Source organism: Phyllobates terribilis, unplaced genomic scaffold (genome assembly GCF_046119375.1).
Source record: "Phyllobates terribilis strain yellow unplaced genomic scaffold, ASM4611937v1 Scaffold_5__5_contigs__length_657084704, whole genome shotgun sequence".
NCBI lineage: Eukaryota > Metazoa > Chordata > Amphibia > Anura > Dendrobatidae > Phyllobates > Phyllobates terribilis.
In genome coordinates this window covers 72,644,204-72,666,429 of record NW_027362765.1, presented here as the reverse complement: position 1 = coordinate 72,666,429, position 22,226 = coordinate 72,644,204, and the positions used below count along the sequence as shown (strand labels likewise).

The 22,226-nt window shown below is 43.7% G+C and overlaps 1 protein-coding gene across 1 annotated transcript in view; it reads right to left on the bottom strand.

The window, feature by feature from the left end:
* The window catches only part of LOC141270769 (uncharacterized), a 382,593-nt gene that overhangs the window by 327,847 nt on the left and 32,520 nt on the right, over nucleotides 1-22,226 (bottom strand). The window lies entirely within an intron of this gene.

The window sequence follows — 22,226 nt, the reverse complement described above, 5'->3', positions numbered from 1 at the left end:
TATTGGTCCCCATGTTGTAGTAATATGCCAATCCTGGTCCTCGTCTTGCAGTAATGTTCCCCATCCTGGTGGTCCCCATTTTGCATTAATGTGCCCCATCCTGGTCCTCGTCTTGGAGTAATATGCCCCATCCTGGTGGTCACCATCTTGCAGTAATGTGCCACATCCTGATGGTCCCCATCTTGCAGTAATGTGCCCCATCCTGGTCCTCATCTTGCAGTAATGTGCCCCATCCTGGTGGTCCTATCTTGTAGTAATATGCCCATCCTGGTCCTCGTCTTGCAGTAATGTGCCCCATCCTGGTGATCCCCATCTTGTAGTAATGTGCCCCATCCTGGTGATCCCCATCTTATAGTAATATGCCCATCTTGGTCCTTGTCTTGCAGTAATGTGCCCCATCCTGGTGGTCCCCATCTTGCAGTAATGTGCCCCATCCTGGTGGTCCCCATCTTGTAGTAATATGTCCCATACTGGTGGTCCTTATCTTGTAGTAATGTGGCCCATTCTGCTCCTCATCTTGCAGTAATGTGCCCCATTCTGGTGGTCCCCATCTTGCAGTAATGTGCCCCATCATGTTCCTCGTCTTGTAGTAATATGCCTCATCCTGGTGGTCCCCATCTTGCAGTAATGTGCCCCATCCTGGCCCTCGTCTTGGAGTAATGTGTCCCATCCTGGTGGTCCCCATCTTGCAGTAATGTGCCCCATCCTGGTGGTCCCCATCTTGTAGTAATATGCCCATCCTGGTCCTTGTCTTGCAGTAATGTGCCCCATCCTGGTGGTCCTTATCTTGTAGTAATATGCCCATCCTGGTCCTCGTCTTGCAGTAATGTGCCCCATCCTGGTGGTCCCCATCTTGTAGTAATGTGCCGCATCCTGGTGGTCCCCATCTTGTCGTAATATGTCCCATCCTGGTGGTCCCTATCTTGCAGTAATATGCCCCATCCTGGTCCTAGTGTTGTAGTGATGTGCCCCATCCTGGTGGTCCACATCTTGCAGTAATGTGCCCCATCCTGGTGGTCCCCATCTTGTAGTAATATGTCCATCCTTGTCCTCGTCATGCAGTAATGTGCCCCATAATGGTGGTCCCCATCTTGGAGTAATAAACCCCAACCTGGTGGTCCCCATTTTGTAGTAATATCCCCATCCTGGTCCTCGTCTTGCAGTAATGTGCCCCATCCTGGTGGTCCCCATTTTGCAGTAATGTGCCCCATCCTGGTGGTCCTTATCTTGTAGTAATATGCCCATCCTGGTCCTCGTCTTGCAGTAATGTGCCCCATCCTGGTGGTCCTCATCTTGTAGTAATGTGCCGCATCCTGGTGGTCCCCATCTTGTAGTAATGTGCCCCATCCTGATGGTCCCTATCTTGCAGTAATATGCCCCATCCTGGAGCCAATACATTCTGCTGCCTCGACTAATATATACCTGACATTAGCCCATACATCCCCCTGCCTCCAATAAAATATACCTGACAGGAGCCCATACATTCTGCTGCCTCCAATAATATATACCTGACAGGAGCCCATACATTTTCCGGCCTCCAATAATATATACCTAACAGGAGCCCATACATTCTGCTGCTTCGAATAATATATACCTGACAGGAGCCCATACATCCTCCAGCCTCCAATAATATATACCTGGTAGGAGCCAATAGATTCTGCTGCCTCCAATAATATATATCTCACAGGAGCCCATACATTCTCCTGCCTCCAATAGTATATACCTGACAGGAGCCCATACATTCTGCAGCCTCCAATAATATATACCTGACAGGAGTCCAATCATTCTGCTGCCTCCAATAATATAGACCTGACAGGAGCCCATACATTCTCCTGCCTCCAACAATATATACCTGACAGGAGTCCAATCATTCTGCTGCCTCCAATAATATATACCTGACAGGAGCCCATACATTCTGCTACCTCCAATAATATATACCTGACAGGAGCCCATAGATTCTGCTGCCTCCAATAATATATACCTGACAGGAGCCCATAGATTCTGCTGCCTCCAATAATATATACCTGACAGGAACCCATAGATTCTCCTGCCTCCAATAATATATACCTGACAGGAGCCCATAGATTCTGCTGTCTCCAATAAAATATACCTGACAGAAGCCCATACATTCTCCTGCCTCCAATAATATATACCTGACAGGAGCCCATACATTCTGCTACCTCCAATAATATATACCTGACAGGAGCCCATACATTCTGCTGCCTCCAATAATATATACCTGACAAAAGCCCATACATTCTGCTGGCTCCAATAATATATAGCTGACAGAAGCCCATACATTCTGCTGGCTCCAATAATATATACCTGACAGAAGCCCATACATTCTGCTGGCTCCAATAATATATACCTGACAGGAGCCCATACATTCTGCTGCCTCCAATAATATATACCTGACAGAAGCCCATACATTCTGCTGCCTCCAATAATATATACCTGACAGAAGCCCATACATTCTCCTGCCTTCAATAATATATACCTGACAGGAGCCCATACATTCTGCTGCCTCCAGTAATATATACCTGACAGAAGCCCATACATTCTGCTGCCTCCAATAATATATACCAGACAGGAGCCCATACATTCTGCTACCTCCAATAATATATACATGACAGGAGCCCATACATTCTGCTGCCTCCAATAATATATACCTGACAGGAGTCCATGCATTCTCCTGCCTCCAATAATATATACCTGACAGGAGCCCATACATTCTGCTGCCTCCAATAATATATACATGGCAGGAGTCCAATCATTCTGCTGCCTCCAATAATATATACCTGAGAGGAGCCCATACATTCTGCTGCCTGGAATAATATATACCTGGCAGGAGTCCAATCATTCTGCTGCCTCCAATAATATATACCTGACAGGAGCCCATACATTCTTCTACCTCCAATAATATATACCTGACAGGAGCCCATACATTCTACTGCCTCCAATAATATATAACTGACAGGAGTCCAATCATTCTGCTGCCTCCAATGATATATACCTGACAGGAGCCCATACATTCTCCTACCTCCAATAATATATACCTGACAGGAGCCCATACATTCTCCTACCTCCAATAATATATACCTGATAGGAGCCAATACATTCTCCTACCTCCAATAATATATACCTGACAGGAGCCCATACATTCTGCTGCATCCAATAATATATACCTGGCAGGAGTCCAATCATTCTGCTGCCTCCAATAATATATACCTGACAGGAGCCCATACATTCTCCTGCCTACAATAATATATACCTGACAGGAGCCCATACATTCTGCTCCCTCCAATAATATATACCTGACAGGAGCCCATACATTCTCCTGCCTCCAATAATATATACGTGACAGGAGCCCATAGATTCTGCTACCTCCAATAATATATACCTGACAGGAGCCCATAGATTCTGCTCCCTCCAATAATATATACCTGGCAGGAGCCCATACATTCTACTGCCTCCAATAATATATACCTGACAGGAGTCCAATCATTCTGCTGCCTCCAATAATATATACCTGACAGGAGCCCATACATACTCCTACCTCCAATAATATATACCTGACAGGAGCCAATACATTCTCCTATCTCCAATAATATATACCTGACAGGAGCCCATAGATTCTGCTGCCTCCAATAATATATACCTGACAGGAGCCCATAGATTCTGCTGTCTCCAATAATATATACCTGACAGGAGCCCATACATCCTCCAGCCTCCAATAATATATACCTGACAGGAGCCCATACATTCTGCTGCCTCCAATAATATATACATGACAGGAGCCCATACATTCTGCTGCCTCCAATAATATATACCTGACAGGAGCCCATACATTCTGCTACCTCCAATAATATATACCTGACAGGAGCCCATACATTCTGCTGCCTCCAATAATATATACCTGACAGGAGCCCATACATTCTGCTGCCTCCAATAATATATACTTGACAGGAGCCCATACATTCTGCTGCCTCCAATAATATATACCTGACAGGAGCTCATGCATTCTGCTACCTCCAATAATATATACCTGACAGGAGCCCATAGATTCTGCTGCCTCCAATAATATATACCTGACAGGAGCCCATACATTCTGCTGCCTCCAATAATATATACCTGACAGGAGCCCATACATTCTGCTGCCTCCAATAATATATACCTGACAGGAGTCCAATCATTCTGCTGCCTCCAATAATATATACCTGACAGGAGCCCATAGATTCACCTGCCTCCAATAATATATACCTGACAGGAGCCCATACATTCTCCTGCCTCCAATAATATATACCTGATAGGAGCCCATACATTCTGCTACCTCCAATAATATATACCTGACAGGAGTCCAATCATTCTGCTGCCTCCAATAATATATACCTGACAGGAGCCCATACATCCTCCTGCCTCCAATAATATATACCTGACAGGAGCCCATACATTCTCCTGCCTCCAATAATATATACCTGACAGGAGTCCAATCATTCTGCTGCCTCCAATAATATATACCTGACAAGAGCCCATAGATTCTGCTGCCTCAAATAATATATACCTGACAATAGCCCATACATTCTCCTGCCTCCAATAATATATACCTGACAGGAGCCCATACATTCTCCTGCCTCCAATAATATATACCTGACAGGAGTCCAATCATTCTGCTGCCTCCAATAATATATACCTGATAGGAGCCCATACATTCTGCTACCTCCAATAATATATACCTGACAGGAGCCCATACATTCTGCTGTCTCCAATAATATATACCTGACAGGAGCCCATAGATTCTGCTGCCTCCAAAAATATATACCTGACAGGAGCCCATAGATTCTGCTGTCTCCAATAATATATACCTCACAGGAGCCCATACATTCTGCTGCCTCCAATAATATATACCTGACAGGAACCCATACATTCTGCTGCCTCCAATAATATATACCTGACAGGAGTCTAATCATTCTGCTGCCTCCAATAATATATACCTGATAGGAGCCCATACATTCTGCTACCTCCAATAATATATACCTGACAAGAGCCCATAGATTCTGCTGCCTCCAATAATATATACCTGACAATAGCCCATACATTCTGTTGCCTCCAATAATATATACCTGGTAGGAGCCAATAGATTCTGCAGCCTCCAATAATATATACCTGACAGGAGTCCAATCATTCTGCTGCCTCCAATAATATAGACCTGACAGGAGCCCATACAATCTCCTGCCTGGTGGTCCCCATCTTGTAGTAATATGCCCATCCTGGTCCTTGTCTTGCAGTAATGTGCCCCATCCTGGTGGTCCTTATCTTGTAGTAATATGCCCATCCTGGTCCTCGTCTTGCAGTAATGTGCCCCATCCTGGTGGTCCCCATCTTGTAGTAATGTGCCGCATCCTGGTGGTCCCCATCTTGTCGTAATATGTCCCATCCTGGTGGTCCCTATCTTGCAGTAATATGCCCCATCCTGGTCCTAGTGTTGTAGTGATGTGCCCCATCCTGGTGGTCCACATCTTGCAGTAATGTGCCCCATCCTGGTGGTCCCCATCTTGTAGTAATATGTCCATCCTGGTCCTCGTCATGCAGTAATGTGCCCCATCATGGTGGTCCCCATCTTGGAGTAATAAACCCCAACCTGGTGGTCCCCATTTTGTAGTAATATCCCCATCCTGGTCCTCGTCTTGCAGTAATGTGCCCCATCCTGGTGGTCCCCATTTTGCAGTAATGTGCCCCATCCTGGTGGTCCTTATCTTGTTGTAATATGCCCATCCTGGTCCTCGTCTTGCAGTAATGTGCCCCATCCTGGTGGTCCTCATCTTGTAGTAATGTGCCGCATCCTGGTGGTCCCCATCTTGTAGTAATGTGCCCCATCCTGATGGTCCCTATCTTGCAGTAATATGCCCCATCCTGGAGCCAATACATTCTGCTGCCTCGACTAATATATACCTGACATTAGCCCATACATCCCCCTGCCTCCAATAAAATATACCTGACAGGAGCCCATACATTCTGCTGCCTCCAATAATATATACCTGACAGAAGCCCATACATTCTCCTGCCTCCAATAATATATACCTGACAGGAGCCCATACATTCTGCTACCTCCAATAATATATACCTGACAGGAGCCCATACATTCTGCTGCCTCCAATAATATATACCTGACAGAAGCCCATACATTCTGCTGGCTCCAATAATATATACCTGACAGAAGCCCATACATTCTGCTGGCTCCAATAATATATACCTGACAGAAGCCCATACATTCTGCTGGCTCCAATAATATATACCTGACAGGAGCCCATACATTCTGCTGCCTCCAATAATATATACCTGACAGAAGCCCATACATTCTCCTGCCTCCAATAATATATACCTGACAGAAGCCCATACATTCTCCTGCCTTCAATAATATATACCTGACAGGAGCCCATACATTCTGCTGCCTCCAGTAATATATACCTGACAGAAGCCCATACATTCTGCTGCCTCCAATAATATATACCAGACAGGAGCCCATACATTCTGCTACCTCCAATAATATATACCTGACAGGAGCCCATACATTCTGCTGCCTCCAATAATATATACCTGACAGGAGTCCATGCATTCTCCTGCCTCCAATAATATATACCTGACAGGAGCCCATACATTCTGCTGCCTCCAATAATATATACATGGCAGGAGTCCAATCATTCTGCGGCCTCCAATAATATATACCTGAGAGGAGCCCATACATTCTGCTGCCTGGAATAATATATACCTGGCAGGAGTCCAATCATTCTGCTGCCTCCAATAATATATACCTGACAGGAGCCCATACATTCTGCTACCTCCAATAATATATACCTGACAGGAGCCCATACATTCTACTGCCTCCAATAATATATAACTGACAGGAGTCCAATCATTCTGCTGCCTCCAATGATATATACCTGACAGGAGCCCATACATTCTCCTACCTCCAATAATATATACCTGACAGGAGCCCATACATTCTCCTACCTCCAATAATATATACCTGATAGGAGCCAATACATTCTCCTACCTCCAATAATATATACCTGACAGGAGCCCATACATTCTGCTGCATCCAATAATATATACCTGGCAGGAGTCCAATCATTCTGCTGCCTCCAATAATATATACCTGACAGGAGCCCATACATTCTCCTGCCTACAATAATATATACCTGACAGGAGCCCATAGATTCTGCTCCCTCCAATAATATATACCTGACAGGAGCCCATACATTCTCCTGCCTCCAATAATATATACCTGACAGGAGCCCATAGATTCTGCTACCTCCAATAATATATACCTGACAGGAGCCCATAGATTCTGCTCCCTCCAATAATATATACCTGGCAGGAGCCCATACATTCTACTGCCTCCAATAATATATACCTGACAGGAGTCCAATCATTCTGCTGCCTCCAATAATATATACCTGACAGGAGCCCATACATACTCCTACCTCCAATAATATATACCTGACAGGAGCCAATACATTCTCCTATCTCCAATAATATATATCTCACAGGAGCCCATACATTCTCCTGCCTCCAATAGTATATACCTGACAGGAGCCCATACATTCTGCTGCCTCCAATAATATATACCTGACAGGAGTCCAATCATTCTGCTGCCTCCAATAATATAGACCTGACAGGAGCCCATACAATCTCCTGCCTCCAATAATATATACCTGACAGGAGTCCAATCATTCTGCTGCCTCCAATAACATATACCTGACAGGAGCCCATAGATTCTGCTGCCTCCAGTAATATATACCTGACAGGAGCCCATACATTCTGCTGCCTCCAATAATATATACCTGGCAGGAGCCCATAGATTCTGCTGCCTCCAATAATATATACCTGACAGGAGTCCAATCATTCTGCTGCCTCCAATAATATATACCTGACAGGAGCCCATACATTCTGCTGCCTCCAATAATATATACCTGACAGGATTGCAATCATTCTGCTGCCTCCAATAATATATACCTGACAGGAGTCCAATCATTCTGCTGCCTCCAATAATATATACCTGACAGGAGCCCATACATTCTGCTACCTCCAATAATATATACCTGACAGGAGCCCATAGATTCTGCTGCTTCCAATAATATATACCTGACCTTCTCATTTAAAGATTTTTCTGTATTTTCATGACTATGAAAATTGTACATTCACACTGAAGGCATCAAAACTATGAATTAACACATGTGGAATTATATACTTAACAAAAAAAGTGTGAAACAACTGAAAATATGTCTTATAATCTAGGTTCTTCAAAGTAGCCACCTTCTGCTTTGATGACTGCTTTGCGCACTCTGGGCATTCTCTTGATGAGCTTCAAGTGGTAGTCACTGGAAATGGTCTTCCAACAATCTTGAAGAAGTTCCCAGAGATGCTTAGCACTTGTTGGCCCTTTTGCCTTCACTCTGCAGTCCAGCTCACCCCAAACCATCTCGATTGGGTTCAGGTCTGGTGACTGTGGAGGCCCGGTCATTTGGCGTAGCACCCCATCACTCTCCTTCTTGGTCAAATAGCCCTTACACAGCCTGAAGGTGTATTTGGGGTCATTTTCCTGTTGAAAAATAAATGATGGTCCAACTAAGCACAAACCGGATGGAATAGCATGCCTCTGCAAGATGCTGTGGTAGCCATGTTTGGTCAGTATGCCTTAAATTTTAAATAAATCCCCAACAGTGTCACCAGCAAAGCACCCCTACACCATCACACCTCCTCCTCTCTGCTTCACAGTGGGAACCAGGCATGTAGAGTCCATCCGTTCACCTTTTCTGCGTCGCACAAAGACACGGTGGTTGGAACCAAAGATCTCAAATTTGGACTCATCAGACCAAAGCACAGATTTCCACAGGTCTAATGTCCATTCCTTGTGTTCTTTAGCCAAAACAAGTCTCTTCTGCTTGTTGCCTGTCCTTAGCAGTGGTTTCCTAGCAGCTATTTTACCATGAAGGCCTGCAACACAAAGTCTCCTCTTAACAGTTGTTGTAGAGATGTGTCTGCTGCTAGAACTCTGTGTGGCATTGACCTGGTCTCTAATCTGAGCTGCTGTTAACCTGCGATTTCTGAGGCTGGTGACTCGGATAAACTTATCCTCAGAAGCAGAGGTGACTCTTGGTCTTCCTTTTCTGGGGCGGTCCTCATGTGAGCCAGTTTCTTTGTAGCGCTTGATGGTTTTTGCAACTGCACTTGGGGACACTTTCAAAGTTTGCCCAATTTTTCGCACTGACTGACCTTCATTTCTTAAAGTAATGATGGCCACTCGTTTTTCTTTACTTAGCTGCTTTTTTCTTGCCATAATACAAATTCTAACAGTCTATTCAGTAGGACTATCAGCTGTGTATCCACCAGACTTCTGCACAACACAACTGATGGTCCCAACCCCATTTATAAGGCAAGAAATCCCATTTATTAAACCTGACAGGGCACACCTGTGAAGTGAAAACCATTTCCGGTGACTACCTCTTGAAGCTCGTCAAGAGAATGCCAAGAGTGTGCAAAGCAGTCATCAAAGCAAAAGGTTGCTACTTTGAAGAACGTAGAATATAAGACATATTTTCAGTTGTTTCACACTTTTTTGTTAAGTATATAATTCCACATGTGTTAATTCATAGTTTTGATGCCTTCAGTGTGAATGTACAATTTTCATAGTCATGAAAAGACAGAAAAATCTTTAAATGAGAAGGTGTGTCCAAACTTTTGGTCTGTACTGTACCTGACAGGAGCCCATATATTCTGCTGTCTCCAATAATATATACCCGGTAGGAGCCCATACATTCTGCTGGTTCCAATAATACATACATCGCAAATTTTGAAGAACAGAAAGAGCGACAAATCATGCTCCTTTTTTGTTAAAGTAGTTTTCATTAAGGATTTCTTACATAAATGGGGTAAAGAAAAGGGAGAAGACATATTATAAATACACAGTAATATAGAAAAAAGGGGAGAGACATATTATAAACTAGCAGCCCAATTTCCGAAACAAATATATTTCGGAAGCTAGAAAAGTGTGCTCTACATAATAAAAACTAACTCAAATTACCCATGTCTACTTACTTTCAGCCTTTTTGCGCGATAAACAACAAAGCTGTCATGATTAATAAATTAGTAAATGGCATTACGGAAAACAAAAATAAAATTTAGAAGATTACAGAGACGTTCATCAATTGAAAAAGTGAATTGCCCAGGGCAGATCACGTGGAAATCTCTCTGTATGCTGCTCCTCTAGCCCACTGAAGTAGACGTGTGCATTGCCCCCTCATCCCCAATCCTGGTATGTGTGGCCCCCTCATCCACAATCCTGGTATGCTAGGCCTCCTCAACACCAATCCTGGTATGCACGGCCTCATTATCCCCAATCCTGTTATGTATGGCACCCCTCATCCCCAATCCTGGTATGCATGGCCTCCTCATCCCCAATACTGGTATGTATGGCACCCCTCATCCCCAATCCTGGTAATTTACACCAATATACCTCCCCTTGATGACTCACAACAGAGCTAGACATGGGATGTGGCTTCAGTTTCAGAAGATTATGATATTCCCAACATTCACAATAACCTTCACTCCTGACGATCACAGGAGTTTGATATCGCTGTCATATTTTTTATCGGGATTTTACCTTTCAATAGATAGGAGGCATGGCTGTTGTCGGAGATTTGGTCACTATTATGTTGGGGCTTATAGGCATGTGTCACAGTTATGAAAAACTATACATATTCTTCCCCTATTAGTCCTGAAGTTGAAAATGTATGTCCCATCATTATTGGATCTATACAAACCGCAATATTCATAACTTCCAATCGGCACCAAACCAGCTAGCTGCAGATGTAATGTTTCCTTTCAACTGAGGATGTGCTTTCTGGGGACAAAAGAGACTTATCCACTTCACGATCTATGCATAAACACATATCCATTTGTTATCTGGATCTTAGAAAAGATCTTTCCTGTTTAATTACCTTTACTCTGTATGGAGTCTTAATTAGTTTTTTCACTTCTCAGCCATACATAATCTCCTTCCCATATGTCAACCATGCAATTCTAATTCAAAAAGATTCTTACATTGCCAGCTCTTTTCTCCTTGAGAGATTCTCTGTGAGAGAGGGGAGGGTGAGAGGCTTTAGGGGACTTTAATTTTTCCTATTATATTGGAGCACAATTAAGCTCTGGACACACTTGTTCTATTATATTTGTTGATGTTTTTTTGTGCAAAACCAGAAATGCTCTTTACTTTTGTCCTTAACCTTTGTGGCTCAAAAAGTCTTATGTTACACTAAACATCATAAAAATTCCAGATGTACATGCAATAACTGCAGGGGTCACAGGAGTACACTTGTGAATCAGCCAAAAACATCCCGAAAACCCAAACCCTGCCCACAATGACGAACAATAAGGAACAAAACAGGTGAATAATTACAAAATAGACTTTAACCCCTTCACCTCCAAGCCTGTTTTCACCTTCCTGACCAGTCCAAATTTTTCAATTCTGACCAGTGTCACTTTGTGTTATAACTCTGGAACACATCAAAATATCTCAGTGATTCTGAGGCAATTTTTTCGTGACACATTCTACTTCATTTAACAAATAAAGCAGAACTCTGCAACGCTAAGTATGCAAACATGAAATATATGAAATTTGAATAGCATTACTGCGCTAGAAAATAGAAATAACTGCGAAATCTTAGAGCATAAATTGGCCAATTCATATGTACCTGGTAGCCACGATAATGCGTTTCTCTTTATACCAGGACCCTGCCAATGTGAACTCCTCTATAAGAGACAAAAGTCTGCATGTGTCTGGGAAAGCAAGATCCTGCTGCAATTAAAACCGCCTGTGGCCTAGAGGCGGAGTGCTCAGTCAAAGCATATACATATAAGCAGAAAAAACTGACCGGCACTTCCAAAACAAGAATTAGGTGTGCAAAGGTGCTTACTAGGAGCAGCTACCTCCATATACAATTAATAAATAAAGCAGCACTCTGCAACGCTAAGTATGCGAATATAAAATATATGAAATTTGAATAGCATTACTGCTCTAGAAAATAGAAATAACTGAGAAATCTTAGCGCATAAATTGGCCAATTGATGTGTACCTGGTAGCCACGATAAGGCGTTTCTCTTTATACCAGGACCCTGGCAATGTGAGCTCCTCTCAAAACAAAAGTCTGCATGTGTCTGGGAAAGCTAGATCCTGCTGCCATTAAAACCGCACTGGGACCCTAGAACTAACAAGCGTGTTAGTGACAGACATAAAATGTTGCACAGGCATCTCCCAGGTGGAGGTGCCTTAAATAATCAGGGTCTCTCAGCCATTGGCTTGGGACACTTTAGGACGGTGTGTCGCTGTCCCTTTAAGAGGACAGGATCACGCGCGTCTTAATCACAGTTTCCAAGGATTTGCGCACACCCCAGGCATCAGCAGCCGGACCAGGAAGTGCGGAATGGGGGCCACAGCGGTAGGTGTGTCGGTGTCTCTGCCAGGGGAGGGAGGCATAAGGCAGAGACGCCAGCACTACAGTACAGTTTTACACCCCTCTTTTTCAAGACCACAAGGAATCTCTCCAGGAGAGGGGCATGGATGTTCTCCCTAGGTTCCCAAGGACTCTCTTCAGGACAAAACCCCTTCCAATCCACAAGAAAAAAAAGTTTTTCCTCTTATTCTCTTGGTGGCCAGAATGTTCTCTACCTCAAAAATGTCCTCAGTGCTGATTGGAGTAGGAGTGGTACCAGGATCTCTGAAAAAAGGACTGAGGACAACAGGCTTAAGGAGAGACACATAAAAAGAAATGGGATTCCGTAGAGAGGCCAGGAGTCTGAGCTTATAGGCTACCGGATTAATCTGTTTCAGAACCTCAAATGGACCGATGAAATGAGCACCCATTTATAGGATGGCACCTTGAGACGAACAGCCAGACCTTGTCCCCAGGACGAAAAAGAGGTGGATCCAGACGTTTCTTGTCTGCGTGTCTTTTCATCTGTTCCAAGGAGTTCAATAATGAGGACTTGGTGTCCTCCCAGATCTTCAAAAAACCCTTGATGAGGGATTCAGCATCAGGAATATTGGAGGGGGGGTAGGAACAGGGAAAGGAATATTGGAACCGTAGACTACAAAAAATGGAGATTTGACAGAGGATTAACTGAGATGGCTGTTACAAGAGAATTCGGCCCAAGGCAGGAGTTTGACCCAGCCACTGTGGTGGGCATTAACAAAGTGCCGCAAGAAGATAGTCAGGATCTGATTGACTAGCTGTACCTGGCTATTAGATTGAGGATGGTAGGTTGAAGAGAAATCCAGAGTGACATTTAGTGATTTGCAGGTGGCCCTTCAGAAGCAAGAAGTAAACTGGACGCCAGCATCTGAGACAATATGGAGCAGTAGACCATGGAGATGGAAAATATGAAGAATGAACTACTCCGCAAGCACTGGAGCCGATGGGAGACGGGATAGTGGAGTGAAATGGGCCATCTTGGAGAAGATGGGAACCGATGCTGTTTGGCTTTTAGAATGCAGATTCCGTTTGAATAGATTGTGGGGCTCTATTAGTCGAGACCCTGAGGTGTCAGATCAGCAGAAGACCCCCCCCAGGTGACCATATATTGGAAATTTCACTGCTTAAAGAATTCATCTAGTGATGTAGTAAGTATTGAACCAACCCACAAGTGCCTCATAATCTGGAAGAAGGAAGGAAGCGCTATTTGGCTCTTGGAGCACAGATTGTGCTGAAATAGTTTGCGGGCGACATTTGCAAAGCCTCTAAGGTGCCAGAACAGCAGAAAAATACCAAAAGTGACCACATTTTAGAAACTGTACCGCCCACTGAATTCATCTACAGCTACAGTGACTAGTTTAACATCCATGCCAGGCTTTATTCTGGAGAATTGCAAATATGCCAGTTTAGTGCCCATACATTGTGCCCCCATTTTGTGTAGTACCCCATATATTGTAGCCCATACCCCCCATACATTATTCCCAGCTTGTGCCCAGCTGAAGACGAGCACCCCGAAAATTATTACTGTAATTCGTCTCTCCCCTCTACAATGATATAAAAAATGTGGCAACTTAATACGGTTTAGGCACAGTGGGGCTCAAGAGGGGGGCATTTGGATTTGGGAGCACAGATTCCAGTGGATTTTATTTGAGGGGGTGAGAGCCGTCACTTGTTCTACCAGTATTGTGGGAACCCCCTCTATTTCCAATGACAGATGATGGACCTGTGTTTGGGCTGGTTTTGTGAGGGATAAGTTAGGGTTTTCATTGGTAACATTTTAAAGTAAATAACATTTTTTGATTCCTTCCAGTATAAGGCTGGGATCACTTTCTTGTGTTCTACGCTGAGCACTTACAATGGGTTTTCTGTGTAAATCCCAGAAAAATGCAATTCAGACCAAACCCCCGACGAAACTACTAACTATAATGAGGCAGTTGGAGACACTTTGGACTCCGCTTAGTGTCTCTTCTGGTGGTATCCATCTTTTTAGGCTTGCATAGAACCTTGGTCAACCACACTTGTGAACTAAAAAGATGCCTAAAATGATGGGACACAGCCGGAACAGAGTTCAGATTGAGTCCAAAGTGACGCCATCTGCCTCATTATAGTGAGTGGTTCCATCTAAGTTTTTTCTGAAACGCAGTTTTGGGGATTTACACTGAGGCCACAGCTGTGGATACAGAGCAAAATAAAAGTAAATGTGGACTGGGTCAAGCTATTTTACCAAGTTAGATTAAGAAACCTGACATGGGCTTTTATTTTTTAAAAGATTTGTAGGAAGGTAGTGGGACGGATCTTTCCCTCCAGACTGGGTCTTGCAAGTGGCTCATGGCCACATTTACACCTGCAGGAAAGTGGCCGGTTTTGTTTCATGTGTTGCAGAGCTGAAGGTTCTGAGTGTGCCTGGCTGTGTGAGGTGAACACAGACCAGTGCCGGAGACCTGGGAAAGCTGATGCCGCACTCGAGATTCCTACAGGTGTGCAGGTGCTAAAGACCTGGGTAAAAGCAGACGCAGAACTCTAGATTCCTACCGCAGTGCAGGTGCCCACGGTACCGAACTAGAAGGGGACGTTACCGGCTGCAATCTGGACGTAAAAGGTCGGTGTTTAATTTGTGTATTTGGCAATTAAAGACTTATTATTTTCATTGAACTGAACTTGCCTGGATCACTGCCTTGTTACTGTGCAGGTGGAAATCTGGCTTCCTTACAGTGCTCAGCAGAGGATAAATGTGAACCGAGACTTATTCCGGTTTTTGAAAGCTCGGATAAACAATTATACAGCAGTACAACCATAGTTCTTATTTTTCTTCTTATGCCGTGTAAGTTATAAGACAACTTTATTCTTCGAGACAGTGAGTTTACAGCAATACCAAATTTATTTAGTTTCTTTAAAGTTTTGGTTTTTTTTTTGCCATGTTCTGAGAGCTCTTTTTCTTATGATTTTTCAAACTGAGAATGGCCAAAAGAGAAAAATTCAGTTATTGTTTTTATTTTCTTTTTGGTGTGGTTTACCGTGCGGTTCAAAGTGCTAAGAACAATTGATTCTTTGAGTCAGTACGATTATAGCGATACCAGATTTATATAATTTTTTATGAGGGAATTTCACTGGGGGGGCGTCATTTACTTACTTCACATCGCCGTTTTAAGGTGAGGAATAAGGACCCTAAATGGCCACCATTTTAATGCATATCGGCAGTCGTTAACAAACATGCTAGCTGTTGGATGGCAACTGTTCTGAACTATAGCATCAACTCTACAATGACAATGTTACATCAAACAGAAGAGAGCGGCATCAGACAACTTATTTATGTAAATATTAAATATCTTATACATCTATATCATACAGGTCAAACTCCGGCCCATGGACCAAATCTGAGCCGCAGGACGGTGATATTTGGCCCATGACACCAGAACAGCCACCCCCATGTGGGGCCTATTATTCTGTATGGAGGACTTTGTGAGGCCCATTATTCTGTATGGAGGACTATTTAGGTCCATTGTACTGTATACTGGTTGGCCCATGCCTTTGTTCAAGTTTTTCATTTTGGCCCTCTGTGAGTTTAAGTTTGACATCCCTGATCTAAATACAGTTGAAACCAGAAGTTTACATGCACTGCATAAAAAGACACATATGCACGTTTTTCTCAATATCTGACATGAAATCAGAATAAACCTGCAAAGTGAAAAGTTTACATGGATTTCATTAGTATTTGTTACCATTGCCCTTAAACTGAATGACTTGGGTCAAACGTTTGGGATATCCTTCCACAAGCTTCTCACAATAGTTGGTGGGAATTTGGGCCCATTCCTCCTGACAAAACTGGTGTAACTGATCCAGGTTTGTAGGTCGCCTTGCTCACACCTGCCTTTTCAGCTTTGGCCATAAATTTTCAATAGGATTGAGATCAGGGCTTTGTGATAGCCACTCCAAAACATTTACTTTTTTATCCTTAAGCCACTTTGTTACCTTTTTGGCAGCATGCTTTGGGTCATTGTCGACTTAAAAGACCCATTTCCGCCAAAGCTTTAACTTCCTGGCTGATGTCTTGAGATGTTGCTTCAGTATTGCCATATAATCTTCTTTTCTCATGATGCCATCTATTTTGTGAAGTGCACCAGTCCCTCCTGCAGCAAAACAACCCCACAACATGATGCTGCCACCCCCGTGTTTCACAGTTGGGATGGCGTTATTGGGCTTCCAAGCTTCTCCGTTTTTCCTCCAAATGTTATAATGGTCATTATGCCCAAAAAGTTCTATTTTAGTTTCATCAGGCCACAGGACATATCTACAAAAATTAAGGTCTTTGTTCCTGTGTGCATTTGCAAACATTAATCTGGCTTTTTTTATGTTTCTTTTGGAGTAATGGCTTCTTCCTGGCAGAGTGGCCTTTCAGCCCATATTGATACAGTACTTGTTTCACTGTGGATATTGACACAATCTTACCAGCTTCCACAATCATCTTCACATGGTCTTTTGCTTTTGTCCTTGGGTTCATATGCACATGGCGGACCAAAGCACGTTCATCTCTGGGACACAGAACCCTTTTCCATCCTGAGCGGTATGATGGCTGGACATTCCCATCTTGTTTGTACTTGCGTATAATAGTTTGTACAGCTGAATGAGGCACCTTCAGATATCTTGAAATTGTACCCAAGGATGAGCCAGACCGGTATAAGTCCACAATTCTCTTCCTGATACCTTGGCTGATTTCTTTAGACTTTCCCATGATGCTACACAACGAATCAGTGTGTTTCAGGTGTGCATTTAAATACATCCACAGGTGTATCTCCAATTAACTCAGATGTTGATAAAAAATCAGAAGCTTCCAAACACATGACATTATCATATGGGCAGTGTTAGAACCTTGCTGTTAGTTTTTTTTTCCTTTGCTGGTCACATGACCTTGTTGGCCTATTTAGTCCTGCTCCGCCCTTCTGGCTTTGCTGGACTTCATTGTATATCTACTTTCTAGCTAGCCTGTGCTCTGTATCTAACTCTGTTAGTTTGCTTGGTCTACGGACCTCTATGTTCTATCTATTTTGTTTGTTCGTCTGTCTGCTACTATTTCTGTTAGGAGGTGTCCCATATTCCTCCCAGTCCTTAGTACTTGTAGGGATTCCCTCCCCACATCTATAGGTCTTCGTACAGACTAGATTAGGACTTTAGCAGGTCTGATCGCAGGATCAGGTTCCCTGTTACATCGTAGGGATTCAGCGGAGTCTCATAGTAGGGACAGATTTCCTCTCTTTCCTTAGCTTTGGTAGCAGAACATAACAGTAAGTCCAGCCAGCAAATTCTCTAAGGAAAGATTTTTCTGTTCCATCATGGTGTCGGTTCAGGATTTGGCTCATCGCCTGCAGGGACTCTCTCTGGAGGTGGCCGAGCTCCGTCAGCACGTGAGTAACTGTCCTGGAGCACATTTCTTGGAGCCTAAGGTATGTTTGCCGGATTTGTTTTTTGGTGAACACCGAGAATTTTTTTCATTTAAAAATGCTTGCTTATTGTATTTTCGTTTGAGACCTAAGTCCTCTGGGGATGAATCCCAGCGCGTAGGGTTCATAATGTCACTTTTGCGCAAAGAGCCTCAGGAGTGGGCCTTTTCTTTGCAACCTAGTGATTCATGCTTCAGAACAGTGGATAGTTTTTTTTCTGCTTTGGGACTATTATATGATGATCCTGACCGTGTCGCATCAGCTGAGACTGAGTTGAGACGTCTAAAACAAGGATCGGGTAATGTGGAAAAATATTGTACACATTTTCGTCGTTGGTCCACTCAAACAGGGTGGAACGATTCTGCTCTGAAAAGTCTATTTCTTGCTGGGCTCAGTGAAAGGGTTAAAGACCTGCTAATTGCTTATCCTACACCTGAAGATTTGCAACAGGCTATGCAATTAGCTATACGGGTGGATAGAAGACTGCGTGCTAGGGTTAATGAGAGCAAATCCTCTGCTATGTCAGTTTCTGGTTATGATAATGTGTGTACTAACAGTGGTGAACCGATGGAGATTGGATCGGTGGCACCTCGCTCTCAAGAAAAAGACCGTAGTTTTTCGCAAGGCTTGTGTTTCTACTGCGGAAAATCTGGTCATTTGATTAAAGGCTGTGAGCTTCGTATGAAGAAAGAAAAAAAAATGGTCAGTCACGCCCGTATTGCCTGTTTAAATTCCAAGGGTATATTTTTAGCTGCTTCCACGATTGCTCAGGAAAAATTAATGGAATTTCGGGTGTTTGTTGATTGCGGGTCTACACTGAATGTAATTGATGGGGGATTCGTGGAAAAACTCAATTTAAAACCCGAACCTTTATCATCCCCCATTGCTGTGGTTTCTGTGGATGGTTCCCCTTTGAAGAATATTACTCTCAAGGTCAGTGAATTTCCTCTCACTATTAATGGTGTTCACCATGAGAAATTGGATTTGGTAGTGTTGAATAACTTGCCTTCTCCAGTAATATTGGGTTTGCCCTGGTTAAAATTTCACAATCCTGTACTGGATTGGTCTACCAGTGAAATTAAATCCTGGAGCCATAAATGTTATGACAAGTGTTGTAACGGGCGTATTGCAGCTTTGGATAGGGGAGAATTGCCTGTTCCTATTCAGGATTTTTGGAGAGTTTTTTCTGAGAAGGAATCGCAGGTTTTGCCTCCCCATAGAGACTATGATTGTTCTATTGAATTTGTCCCTGGAGCGACTCTTCCTAAGAGTCGTTTATTTAACCTTACTATTCCTGAGAGGAAGGCTTTGGAGGAATACATACAGACAAGCTTGGCCGCCGGTCACATTAGGCCCTCTAAGTCTCCTGTGGCGGTTGGATTTTTTTTTGTAAAAAAAAAGGACGGCGGTTTACGTCCTTGTCTGGATTTTCGTGAGATTAACAAAATTACGGTACGCAATCCTTACCCACTGCCATTGATTCCTGATCTGTTTAACCAGTTATTGGGGGCCAAGTGGTTCTCTAAAATTGACCTTAAGGGGGCATACAATCTGTTGCGCATGAAGGAGGGTGATGAATGGAAGACTGCTTTTAACACTCCTGTGGGTCATTTTGAGAATCTGGTTATGCCTTTTGGTCTCACTAATGCTCCTGCATTTTTTCAGAATCTGATTAATGACATCCTTAGACCTTTGATCGGTAAAAATGTGGTTGTGTATTTGGATGACAGTTTGATTTATTCGCCAGATCTGGAGTCTCATTGGCGGAGCGTGCGTGAGGTATTACAGTTATTAATGGACAATTCGCTTTTTGCTAAGCTGGAGAAATGTGAGTTTGCGGTACAGAGAATTAGTTTTTTGGGTTACATTATCTCCAGCAAAGGTTTTGAGATGGATCCGGTTAAGGTTCAGGCTGTGCAGGAATGGCCTAGGCCTATTGGTTTGAAATCGATACAGAGGTTTTTGGGTTTCGCCAATTACTATAGAAAGTTCATAAAAATTTTTTCTAGTATTGTCAAACCTCTGACTGATCTCACCAGGAAAGGTGCTGATGCGGTTCAGTGGTCTTCTGAGGCCATTGAAGCTTTTGTGTATCTCAAGGAGAGGTTCACCTCTGCTCCCATCCTTATGCAGCCTGATGTTACTAGGCCGTTTTTGGTTGAGGTTGATGCTTCCTCTGTGGGGGTTGGCGCAGTATTGTCTCAGGATAACGGGGATGGATTACATCCCTGTGCCTTTTTTTCAAAAAAATTTTCGGAGACTGAATTGAATTACGATATTGGTAATCGGGAATTATTGGCTATTAAACTCGCATTTGAACACTGGCGCCACTTCTTGGAAGGTGCGGAATTTCCCGTTCAGGTTCTTACGGATCATAAAAATCTGATATATCTTGATGCTGCCAAGCGCCTGAATGCCCGTCAGGCTAGGTGGGCACTGTTTTTCTCGCGGTTTAATTTCTCCGTTACTTACATCCCTGGTACTAAGAATGTTAAGGCGGATGCCTTGTCTCGCAGTTTTTCTCCCATAGTCGGTGCTGAGAAAGAGGAAAACATTTTACAAGAAGGTGTTGTGATAGCTGCTTTAGACTCCGTTTTGGAAGATGAGATTCTTAAAGCTCAGGAGAATGCCCCATCTAACACTCCTCATGGGAGGTTGTTTGTGCCTGAGACCTTTAGGAGAGATTTGTTTGTTGAGTGTCACGAATCTCGGTTGGCAGGTCATCCCGGAATCTCTGAGACCAAGAGACTGGTGGGTCGCAGTTTTTGGTGGCCTGGATGGCAGAAGGAAGTCATTAAGTGGGTGCGCCAATGTACTATATGTGCTAGAGCTAAGTCCTCACATACTCCTGCTGCGGGGTTGCTTTGTCCTTTGGAGGTCCCCAGTGCTCCTTGGACACATTTGGCTATGGACTTTATAACTGACCTTCCCCCCTCTGAGGGTTTTACTGTCATCTGGGTGGTCGTGGACCGCTTTAGCAAGATGTGTCACTTGGTTCCCTTCGTCAAACTGCCCTGCGCTAAAACTCTCGCTAAGGCCTTTGTCAAGGAAATTGTCAGACTTCATGGCGTTCCTACTGACATTGTTTCTGATAGGGGTCCTCAGTTCGTGGCTCGTTTTTGGCGTGCCTTTTGTGACAGGTTGGGAATTCATTTGTCGTTTTCGTCCGGATATCATCCTGAATCTAATGGCCAGACAGAAAGGAAAAACCAGGATGTTGAGCAGTTCTTGCGTTGTTTTGTGGCAGACAATCAAGAGGGGTGGTCTGAGTTTCTGCCACTTGCCGAATTTGCTCTGAACAATCATACATCTTCTTCTGCTGGTTGTTCGCCTTTTTTTTGTTGTTCTGGGAGACATCCGTCGTTTGGGTCGTTCTCCAAGTTGGGATCTGCCGTGCCTGAGGAGGAGAATTTTTCCGGTGATTTGGAAAGAGTTTGGACGGATGTGCGTGGTAATCTTCAGGAGGCCAACAGAAAATCTAAAGACTACTTTGATAGGAAACGACAGGAGGTTTTGTTCGCTGTTGGTGACATGGTTTGGTTGTCCTCTAGGAATCTGCGGTTGAGGATTCCTTCTAAGAAATTGGGTCCCAAGTTTGTAGGGCCCTTTAAGGTGCTTCAGGTTGTCAACCAATCTGCTGTTAGGTTGGAGGTTCCTACCTCCTGGAGAATTAATCCGGTCTTTCATGTCTCTCTGTTAAAAAAAGCTGTTGTGTCGGATGGTGACGCCTCTGCCTCTGTTCCTCCGGTGGTGGAGGACGGGGAATATGAAATTTCTCGCATCCTTGACTCTAGACGGTATAGAGGTAGTTTGCAGTATCTTGTGGCCTGGAAAGGTTTCGGACCCGAGGATAACTCTTGGGTGAGGTCAGATGATGTTTCCGCGTCCAGACTTATCAGAGCGTTTCACAGGAGATTTCCTGATAAGCCTGGTCCTAGGGGATCCGGAGGATCCTCTTAGAAGGGGGGGTACTGTTAGAACCTTGCTGTTAGGTTTTTTTTCCTTTGCTGGTCACATGACCTTGTTGGCCTATTTAGTCCTGCTCCGCCCTTCTGGCTTTGCTGGACTTCATTGTATATCTACTTTCTAGCTAGCCTGTGCTCTGTATCTAACTCTGTTAGTTTGCTTGGTCTACGGACCTCTATGTTCTATCTATTTTGTTTGTTCGTCTGTCTGCTACTATTTCTGTTAGGAGGTGTCCCATATTCCTCCCAGTCCTTAGTACTTGTAGGGATTCCCTCCCCACATCTATAGGTCTTCGTAC